We start from the raw sequence: 11,087 nt of genomic DNA on the forward strand, positions 1-11,087 counted from the left end.
CATAAAGAAATGGGATATAACCCAATTTTTCTATATTAATAAAGATTTTTTATTATTTATGTGATTGGGTATAGCCGAGAGGTCCCTTTCCATTTCTTAAAAACCTTTTACACACTCTTCACCTTCAACTCTACTAACTTTTTGAAAGAATGATGCTAATACATTGAAAGTTGGTATGCATTGGCCATGAAGAGAATACAAAATAAAATATCAGATTAACTTCATAATTCCTTCATAGTGCTAGCTATGATTTTTTTTTTGGTCTTAGTCACTGCACTGATAATGGGTGAGAGAGATTAAACCCTACTATGTATCATCTTTTCTCAGTCAACACTTCTCCAGTAATGTTCCTTCGTAAATGAAAATAATATATTATTCAGAGGAAATGTCGGAATTTCGGAGCTTGGGTATTTCAATTTCAATTCGTTTATTCATCTCATTTTCTGATAAAACAATACAACAGTATTGAATTTTACAATACAGAACAAAAAAGATAATCAATCATTTACATATATCTGTGAAAATGAAAAAAAGAGAACTTGAATAAAGCCAAAAGGGCCTTGTAAAGTAAGTTCCCTTATGTACGAGTATGCACAAAATAATTGATTTTTAAAGTACAAAGTGTAGACATGGACAGAAAACCAACAAATACAACAACACATAACAAAACAAAACAAAACAAAACAAAACAAAACTTAAGACAAATTATATGATAGATTGACAATGTGTGATTTGTTGGAAGGTATATTTTCAAAAATTTCTTAAATGAGGACAGGCTATTGCGTGAACAGATATCTTAAGGAATCGAATACCAGATTAATGGAAATTGGTGACGTAGGGAGTTTGAAACCAGATATGTTTTTACTAGCAACATATGACGTCTATTGCAATTTCGTGTGTTGTATTTATGAATTTCATTATTGGTGCAAAACATACATGAAATATTATGAGGTAACATACCTTTGAAATAACAAAATCCCAAAATAGCGGTATTATAAGTATACAAATCAAATATATTCAAAGTATTATATTTACGAAAAAGAGGAGCAAAATGAGCAAGTTCCAAGTTGTTCCAAGTTTATGGCGTTACTGCTGGCAACCAGTGATAGCTTGCTGCCCGAAAGCAGTAGATGACAGGTTCGAGTCCCACTGGTTCCTTTTTTTTCCCGACATGTTTGTTAGTTTATAGATCAGCAGTTGCGATCTTAACAAATTTCATTTGCAGAGGGAGACAAATTGGAGAAACTCACACCTGAATGTTCCTTCTTGTCATTGTTAGATAAAGCAACAAAAAGCAATCTTGCTTGCTGATCGATAGACACGATATCAGACTGGTATCGTTTCATTGAAATAACCATTTTATCGACCGTTGAATATAGATTTTCCCGGCCAATTTCCCACTTTTGTCAGTCTAATTCCTTATTGCTGCATTCAATTTAGCAAAATTAAGTGTAGATGACATGCTCGGTATTTCAATTTTATAATCTCTTCATTCAAATTCATTTTGGAGCATTCAAATTACCTTTAACCTCATTCTAATCAACACTTATTCAATTTAAATTCGTAAAACAAGCATCATTTCGTTATTCGTTCATTCAATTTAGAATGATATGGTCACGTGATCACGTATATGCTGCACTCGTTCATTCGAATTCATTTTTGGGCATCCAATTTAACATATTTTGCAGACAATTTAGCACACATGTTTATGCTTTGGTTCTTTCTTTACTTTTTCTTTTCAACATAGTTATTGTTTTGTAAACATCATTATATTTCATCTTTTCGTATTCATTTTAGAGATTTTGGCAACAGTTTCTTTTTTTCAATGTGCTTATTGAGTCTCCCAGTCCGGAGATGGTGCATGTGGCTACAACTTCATCTACCCCTTCTGAGAACATTATTGGCTCAGAATACATTTATATACACAGGCCCTTGATTCTGGAATTCATTAAGTTGTGAAATAAAAAATTCTCCTTCTTTGTATTCCTTTAAGCGTAAGTTGAAATCCTTTCTGTTAAACCCTCTCTGATGTTCGTTTTTATTAACCAAGTCCCAACAACCACAGGGTTCATCATCCAACCATCAATCAATTAATCTCTGAACTCATCAATTCATGAAATAGCCATCATAATCTCTACACGGCTGTATGCAACCACCGGCTGTTTAAAGCATCTCTTCAATTCCCTCTTCAATTCCCTCTTTCGTTTCTTTGATCAGCGTGTAGGCATTCTCTTTCTTCCTTCCTTCCTTCCATTTTCCACCTTTCTGTCTAGTCGTGTCATGTTATTGTGTGTCTCCTGTTTTGTTCCGTCTTGTTTAAATTATACTTGTGTTAAGCATATACAAATAAGTATTTCGTTAGAGTTTCTTGAGTGGTTCACAATCTACAAGCTTACTTTTAAGTGGACCTCTCAGTTCTCCTTTTTTTTTCAACTGAAACATAGACTTGTATTATTTTGCGTATACATGTATATATATGTAAATTTATTATTGTATCATTTGATATCATTTCCAAGTTGTGTGTATACGATTGTGATGATAACCTAATTCATACTGTGTTGTGTTCTGTTGGAAAAAGGAGAATGAAATAAAAATGAAATGAAAATGAAAATGAAAACTTATCTGGCCGTTGAGCGCTTTATTCGGAGTGTGTCGGCCAGTTCTTGGAAGTCAAGGTTATCATCATCAAATGTTTCTATAATTCTTTCTCTGTCTTCTTGAGATATACGTTTGTATCTAACTTGTGCTGTCATGACTGTAAGAAGATGAAGTTAATCTGTAGTACTGGTACATGTTGGCCTATATGTATGAAAGAAAAGGGGCGTTACAGAACAACAAACTCGAGTTATATCTGGTCAAAAAAATGACACTTTTGCTGCGTAACAGTGTGTGGATGAAACAAAAAGTCACATAGAAATGCACACATTTAAATGCTCTCATCTTTTCAAAATTTGAATGAAAATGTTTGGAATTTGACTGCCCATTCGCGAAATTGACTGACTCAAATACCCTTTTCGGCAAGTGTTAATGGCGAATTTGAATGAACGTAGAGTACCAGCCAATTTGAATGCCCTTTTTACGAATTCGAAAGCCACATGTGCAAATTTCTTTGATCGAAATGCTAAATTGAACGCACGGATTGCAATTTTGAAAGACAGACTGTGCGATAACGAGGGGTTTTGTTGAATTGAATGAACCTTCTATCAAATGGTCTTGCAGGCATAAGTGCGAAATAGGCCAGGAAAACCTATAATAATATTTTGTAAAGTAGTAACTCTTCCCTGTTGACTTTGATGGCTTGTAGAACGCTGAGTGAGTCGCAAAAACAAGAAGAAAAAAACCCCCCGAAGTTCCTGTACAGATAGATGAAGACTGGCTGAGCCACATAAATGTAAGAAAACTTGCAATCAGTTCTGCTCTACCCTAGGAAGACGTATGTTCAGAATGTTTATTCGATTCCACACGTTTGTAAGGGCCCTGTCAAAACTTTCCGGGCAAGCCCTGCATGCGACTTGCGAAGAACAATTTTTGCTATACCCGGAGTTGACCGTAGATGACCCACACATGACAGTACCTAGCACGTATCGGAGTTGCGCACGCAAGTCCTATTCACCCCAGCCAAGTTTAGGCCCTGTCACACCTTTCCGGGCAAGCTAGGCGGGCTTGTTGCGTGTGGGGATTTTCCTGCACGCACGACAATTATTGCAGGCGGACAAGGATTTGGGCGAGTTTCGTATGCGTCTTACCTGCTGGACCCGAGCTTCTTACGTTCTACTTACGTGCATTCCGTTTGGCCTGCGTGTCAGGCGCATGGGTGGCGAGTGAGGGCCGACAACTCGGTGAAGGAATCCCTCTGAAGGAATTTGATGTGGCACAAGTCCCACAGAATGTCATTATCTTGGCCGCAGCCGACTCTCAAATAAGCAGCAGAAAGGCAGTAACTGACCCTCAGCATGCACGCAATTTCCTCGTACAGCTCGCTCCACGCCCACAGAATTGAAGAGTTACACGGATATTGGCAGTTTCGACACCTTTCCTTGCCAGTAAAACGCCTGTATTATGCTCGTAGAACGCCCGCAGATGACACGCGCTTCCGGCGCATAAGCATAGATCCACGGGCAACTTACGTACTTCAAGCGTGTTAACTGCCTGTGACTTGCGGCAGCTACGGGCCTCCTACTGGCGTTCTGCGCGGACTAGCTCTGCGGGCAATCCCCGCGACTCACCCGGAAAAAGTTTTTGTCGTGCTCTAAACTTGGCTGCGGGTAAATCGGACTTGCGTGCGCACCTCCGGACAACTATGGGCGAGATACGAGCTAGGTACTGTCAGGTGCGGGCCAATTGCTGGGAGGTCCGGGTAGCAAAAAAAAAAATAAATAAATAAAAAATCCCCGGAAGTCAACCCGCAAGGCTTCCCCACACACGGTGTGACAAGGCCTTGAGCATGCTCAAAACTCGTTCCGGGTGAGTCGCGGGGGTTTGCCCGCAGAGGTACACGCAGAACACCAGGAGGAGGCCCTTAGCGGTAGCACCTCGCAAGCAACTCCCACGCAGGTACTTCGCACCTGTAACGCAGGTACTTCGTAGTCCCCGTATGTCGCTCGTAACTGAAAACGGATCGGTTTCGAAACTCTCACACAGGTCACATGGAACACACGCACGTAGCGGCTAAGTAGCACGCGTCTAGCAGTAAGACGCAAGTACGGAACTCGCAAACATCCTTGTCAGCCCGCAGAAAATTCTCCTGCGAGCTGCAAAATCCGTACTCGCAACAAGCCCGCGGAAAGGTGTGACAGGGCCTTAAAAATAGGACATAGAATGCAGCACATGCTGCTCCTGTAACCATACTCTATGAACCATTGGTTTATGTATAGATAGTCGTGCCACTTTGATTGCAGTATGAGCTTTGGATCATTTATTCATCATATTGCATATCTGATAATCCGTCTTCAATATACAGGTACTAGTACTACATCAATTGCCAAAGAGTCATCGAGAGAGGGCGGTTGAGTCCCATTCTTTATTAAAGGACAAGTCCACCTTCATAGGATATAAGGATTGAGAGAATGCAGCAATATTAGTAGAACACATCAGTGATACTTTGAGGAAAATTGGACAATCCGTTCAAAAGTTACGAATATTTTAAGTATCTGCGCAGTCCCTGCTGGAAGAGAAGACTACTACAGTGTATGATGTCACATGCGTACAACTATATAATGAAAATAAAAAGAGAATTTCACAAAACTTTAGTTTTTGAATAAAATGTACATATTTTCGACTTGCTACTGACGTATGTTAAGGGTAATATCATTCCCCCTGCCCTCTGAAAGAGAGAAGTCGAGTGTTCTTTTGTTATGCGATAAAAATAGAAATATGTTGAATTTTCTTTATTCTTTCTTTATATCGTTGTACTCATGTGACATCACAAGCTATAGTAGTCTTTTCATCCAGCCGTGACTGAGCAGAAACTTCAAAAATTGATAACTTTTTAACGGATTGTCCGATTTTGCTCAAACTCTCACTGATGTGTTTTACTAATATTGTTGCATTCACTCAAGCCACATGTCTATGAAGGTGAACTTGTCCTTTAACGGATGTTTTTCCAGTCATTGGTTATACATGTACTGGCAAAAAAGAGATTAGTAATGTGTGTGTGTAGTGTGTGTGTGTGTGTGGGGGGGGGTGGTCCTGACAAATGTATATCAAAATGTCAACCTCTGTATTTCTAAGGTCCAAAGTGCTTATCTTCATTTTAACAAACATGATGGGATCTACTGCTCTCAGTGCAGCGACACTACCACCAGGCTTTCCCTGGTTGCCGGCAGTGACACGATAAACTGGAAACAAATGCCTAGGCTCGGAAATTCCGACGTTCAAATGTCCTAGGCGGACAAGACTTATCAAACGAGAGAAAGTGATTATCAATACACACGGGAATATGTGCTATGATAAATTTTTACCAAATTAATGTCACCCTCTACATATTTATCAGTGAAAACTGAGCAAAGAAAATGGGATTCCATCAGAATAGTGCAGTGTCGCTGCCTATAAAGCAATAGATCACAGGTCCGAATCACAGGGGATTATTTTCTATGAGTGGTACATGTATTCTTGTACTATATGTTATCATAAACACAGATCGTCGTCGTCTTCTTCTTCTTCTTCTTCTTCTTCTTCTCCTTCTTCCTTCTCTTCTTGTCATTATCAATATCTTTGACAGGCGTGTATCTTTAGGATTAAAGGGAAAGGTTATAACCGCATTTTCAGCAGTGCAGTACTCTTGTCACACAAATTCTGTCATTTTTCATGTATCGAAATTAGAAAGTTATTAGCTACAACTACTTTCGTTGTTGTTGTTGTTGTTGTTGTTGTTGTTGTTGTTGTTGTTGTTGTTGTTGTTTTCAGGGGCCTCGTGCCCGACATCTTCCACAGCTCGGTTGCTCCGCACCCTTGTATCCTTCAAGTTTTGCAACACCCCCCCCCCCCCCCCCCCCCTCCTGAAAACGGATCAATATCCTTGTTTGTGTATGTGGATGATAACAATAATGTTCATGATTATAGTTGGTTGTGTTTGTGTGTATGTGTGTATGTGTGTGTGGTTGTTTGAACATTACATTATGATAGCCTCTCTGGACCGCGAATCCCCCCCCCCCCCACCCCAATACCTGAGGACTTGTCTATCTGGAAGTGACACGATGCAGGGGCCGCGGAACCAGGAGGGTGGACTGCAGCCCCTCCCCCCCCCCCCCACACACACACACACATTAAATTTTTTTATGGTAGGCCTATGTTAAGAAAAAAGTAAAAAAAAACTAGAAATGTCGCTATGGCGACTGGTATGCCTCCGCCATAATGCATGATTCTCCTAATAGGTCTAGATAGTACATGTGGACAATGTGTGATTACATTTTCACAAAATTGGCAAAATATTAATATGGCAAGTTTGTCACAAATGTGTTGAATGTTCACCTTCCTTGACCTACGTTTAATTGGATGAATAGGAGAGCATGTATTTGGGATTTAAGGACTTTAAACTTGACTTTGACCCATTCATATGTTTATGCATTGAGCAATTTTCTAGGTATGGAGAAAAAGTGCAATTTCTGTATTGAATAGTAGATTGTTACCATTTTCACCTGGCCTTTGACCCTAAAATTCATAAGATAATCACTGTCAGGCAGAACATGCATAAATATGTAGTATGTTTCGAGATAACTTGAGCCACTTCCGAGATATGGAGGAAAAAATTAGTTCAGCACTTTCACTTGATCTTTGACCTTTTGACCTTTGAGGCAAAAACAAAAGAAAAAAAAACTTTCTAGAGAATCTCTATTAGGTTATACATGCATACACCAAGTGTTAAAAAAACCCAATCCTGCTGGCATTGCATAAACATGAGGGAAATAGTAAAATTTTGAAGTGTTGCCATTGACCTTTGACCCCTGACCTTTGACCCCATGAACCCTAAATTCTCTAGATAATCACTGCCAGTCAGTACATGTATATGTACTATGTTCCATGAAGATATCTTGAACAATTTCCAAGGTACAGAGAAAAAAGGTAAAGTTTTAATATTTTTCACTTGACCTTTTGACCTTTGACCTTTGACCTCATGACCCAAACTTTCACCAGAGAATCTTAATTGGATGATACATGTATACACTAAGTTTCAAGAAAATATCTTCAGGCATTGCGTTGATATGGTGGAAATAGTAAGATTTTATGTATTTGACCTTGACCTTTTGACCTTTGACCTTGAGCATGTGCGCCCAAAAGTTGATAGGCACAACTTCACCCCCTAATACACATACATGCCAAGTTTCATTAGGATACCTCAAAAGGTTTTGATAGTTACCCTGTCCACAAAATTCATTACGGACGGACGGAAGGACGGACGGAAGGACGGACGGACGGACGGACGGACAACCCGAAAACATAATGCCTCCGGCACCACTTCGTGGCGGAGGCATAAAAACATTATTAAGCAGGGGCGGGGGGGGGGGGAGGTATAGGGAATCGGGAAATAGGGACCCGTTATAGCCATTTCAGCCCTGTTACGAAGTTTTGGCCGTAATTAGGATAGACTATTAATGATAATGACACTTTTTATAACTCTTGTCAAAACATGTTATTGCAATTTGGAACAGTAATTCAGCTAAGATTAATTTCAATCCACTAACTTGTTCTATAATTTACATATTGTATATTTTCCACGGACTGGTAATGCTTAGTGTGGTCATGCACTTAATGAAAATTAAGTATTAGCTTCTCTATGAATACATTCTTGCAAGCAAAGCGTTTTACACTTAGGACTCGAGGGTAGCATCTCTAAACAGCATCATGAACAGGAAATTTCGCGAGTGAATAGTCAAAGTTACAAAGTAGAAAAGATTTAAGTACCGATGATGTTAACCTTTTTAAGCACTTTTAACATAGTAAAGAAATCAATTGACAACAGCCGGTATTTATTTAGTTATTTATTTCAGCTACTCTCTCTCTCTCTCTCTCTTGCAGATCGATGATGAATAAGTTGTCCACATGGATCTATTTCTTAAAGCAAGAATGCCATGCAGATCTAGGCTGTAGTTTTCGTAATGACCCACCGACTGTTCCGTACAAGATATATTGATGACAAGGGGGTACATTATCAAGAGGCTTAAGGTTAAATCAATTTCTCAATCAATAAATCAAGTGATCAATTAGTTTGTAATTCAATTACTAAATAGATAATATTTGGTGAGATGTGATATGATGCAAATGATTGATTTATACACATGGTGTATATACAGTGAAATTCGCAACATTCCAACCATTATGTCATCGCATACATCGAAATATATTTTGCTAACATTTACGGGATATGATAGACATGAAGACACTTTTGTAACAAATAAAACTAGGCATAGAATTGCAACCTTGTAGATACACTCCGAAGATGATAGTTCAAAGCCGATTCAACATGATGCGTGAAATTTTACACTCAGTTCAAGTCGTGTAAGGAACAATGATTTATTTTACACTGTATGAATCTTACCCGTACATGCGTATGGATTAACGGTGGTTCTATCAGGTATTGAGAAACCTCGAAAACTATAATCATTCTGAGCGCAGTTCGCTTTTTTCCAGGAAAGTCGGTAAATGTCATGTAAATTGGCAATGTTAAAAGGTGATACGTTTTCATGCTTCCATGGCTAAACGATTTTTGATTTAATGTGTGAAAATATGATTGTTGCTTCTAAAAATCTATACCACAATGTGGTGGACCTAGCTTATGAAATTCATCACCATCTAGTTTGCTCCTTTAGCAATAAAGCCTGCTACTAGTATTTCTCTAGAATTTGGAATAATTAAGATAATATTCTAACTGGTATTTCATTTTTCAGTATTTCTCATTACACAAATTATTTGGCATAGACGCCTGAAAAATACAGAAGTTGATTGGTAGTGAAGTTGTAACAAACTTAAGAGCTTCGGCTTACTCCAGCCGATGAGTCAAGTACTTTGTAATTGGTAAATTAACTGATATACAGTTCTCTCGCTAAGATTTTTTGTTCAATAAAAAAAGGACAGACTGCATATTTTTTCCATTTTTTCTGTACATGCTTCAGATATTGGTGCCGACGATGACTCCAACTTCCTTGACTAAATTCTTTCCGATGAACTTAAATACGATAGATTTATGAAATCACAAAGCTATCACATCTTATTTTTGTTAAACCTATAGGATAAAGAGCAAACCCTCTTTCATACAGACTCTGTTGTCTTTTGCCGTGTGCAATATGGGCTCTTTGACCTTTAACTGAACTTTTTATATTCACCCTTTTAAAGAAAGACGCATTCACAATGGTAGCCGTCTCGCAATGACTCCACATAGAAAACATCTTGTAGTTTGAGACGGGAGTGAAGTGGAACGTGGCTATATATCGCCTTAACCCCATATTTTTACTGGGCTATAACAAAATGAGACCAAGTTTTTAGTGGGGAGTCAAATTTGACCCCCCCCCCCTCCCCTTCAGATCTCGGCCGCCTATGGCGCGATCGCCGCAAAATTTTGCCTGACGATAAAGCCGGATGTCACCTACAAGATTACATGGTCATACAAGAGAAAAATATTGGCTTTCCATTTTTAGTAAATTAATTATGCAAATTTACGCATGAAATCATATTTCCACCTATAACTCCATTAAAATGACTGAAGGATCCCTAAATTTTTGTGTCAGAGTTCCTCAAGACACATCAAACAATTTTCTTGTAAAAGATAGCGAAATCAAAATCAGTTTCTTTTGTTTTTCATTGTTTTGTTGATTTCTTATGTATCTTATTGTTTTTTCGACCTTTTGTTTTCTATTGTTTTTTTTTTTTGCCAAAATTTGTTGCAAGTACTTTTTCAAGCTTAGTGTTAAAAGTTGAAATAATCTAATCTATATCAATTTAACCAAAAAAAAACACAATTTGCATTGGATTTGCACACGATATCATGAATTTGAGCCATTTTTGGGTTGACATGCATATGCAAAACATTATACTAAACATCAGAACAGTGTACCCGGACGTCGCAATTTGGTCTCAAAATATGCGGGAGACTTCAATAAATAAATAGGTCATGAAACGACGCGGCAAAATCTTTGCGCGTTGCGAAATCGTGGCGCGAAATGTCGAGGGGGGGGGGGTCATAATGATACCCCCCCCCCCCCAAGTTGGAATAGGGTTAAAGGGAAAGTCCATCTTGATTACCTTGCTTCGTTTGAAAACAGAAAAATCAGAGACACCAAATTTTTCATTTTTCCTAATTATTTTGTCACAGACAAAACTTATCTACAGAGAAGGACATGCAAACACGGATTACTCCTTATTACATACTACGAACAGGTCTGAAGAAATTTTTTTCTCGTGGGGAAAAAAATGAAAATTTATGACTTTTTGTGCACAAACGGAATGGAAAGCTGCTCAACACCTATGTCGCATAGAGTTGCCTATCTGTCTAGCTCTCTGAACTTTAACAGTTCATAACCTTGTGTGTGTGTGTGTGTGTGTGTGTGTGTGTGATTCCCTCCCCCCCCCACAAAAAAAAAATTACTGATCTACTT

This window comes from Diadema antillarum, unplaced genomic scaffold (assembly GCF_040938485.1).
Source record: "Diadema antillarum isolate AM-2024a unplaced genomic scaffold, OU_Dant_1.0 seq00001815_RagTag, whole genome shotgun sequence".
NCBI classification, from domain to species: domain Eukaryota; kingdom Metazoa; phylum Echinodermata; class Echinoidea; order Diadematoida; family Diadematidae; genus Diadema; species Diadema antillarum.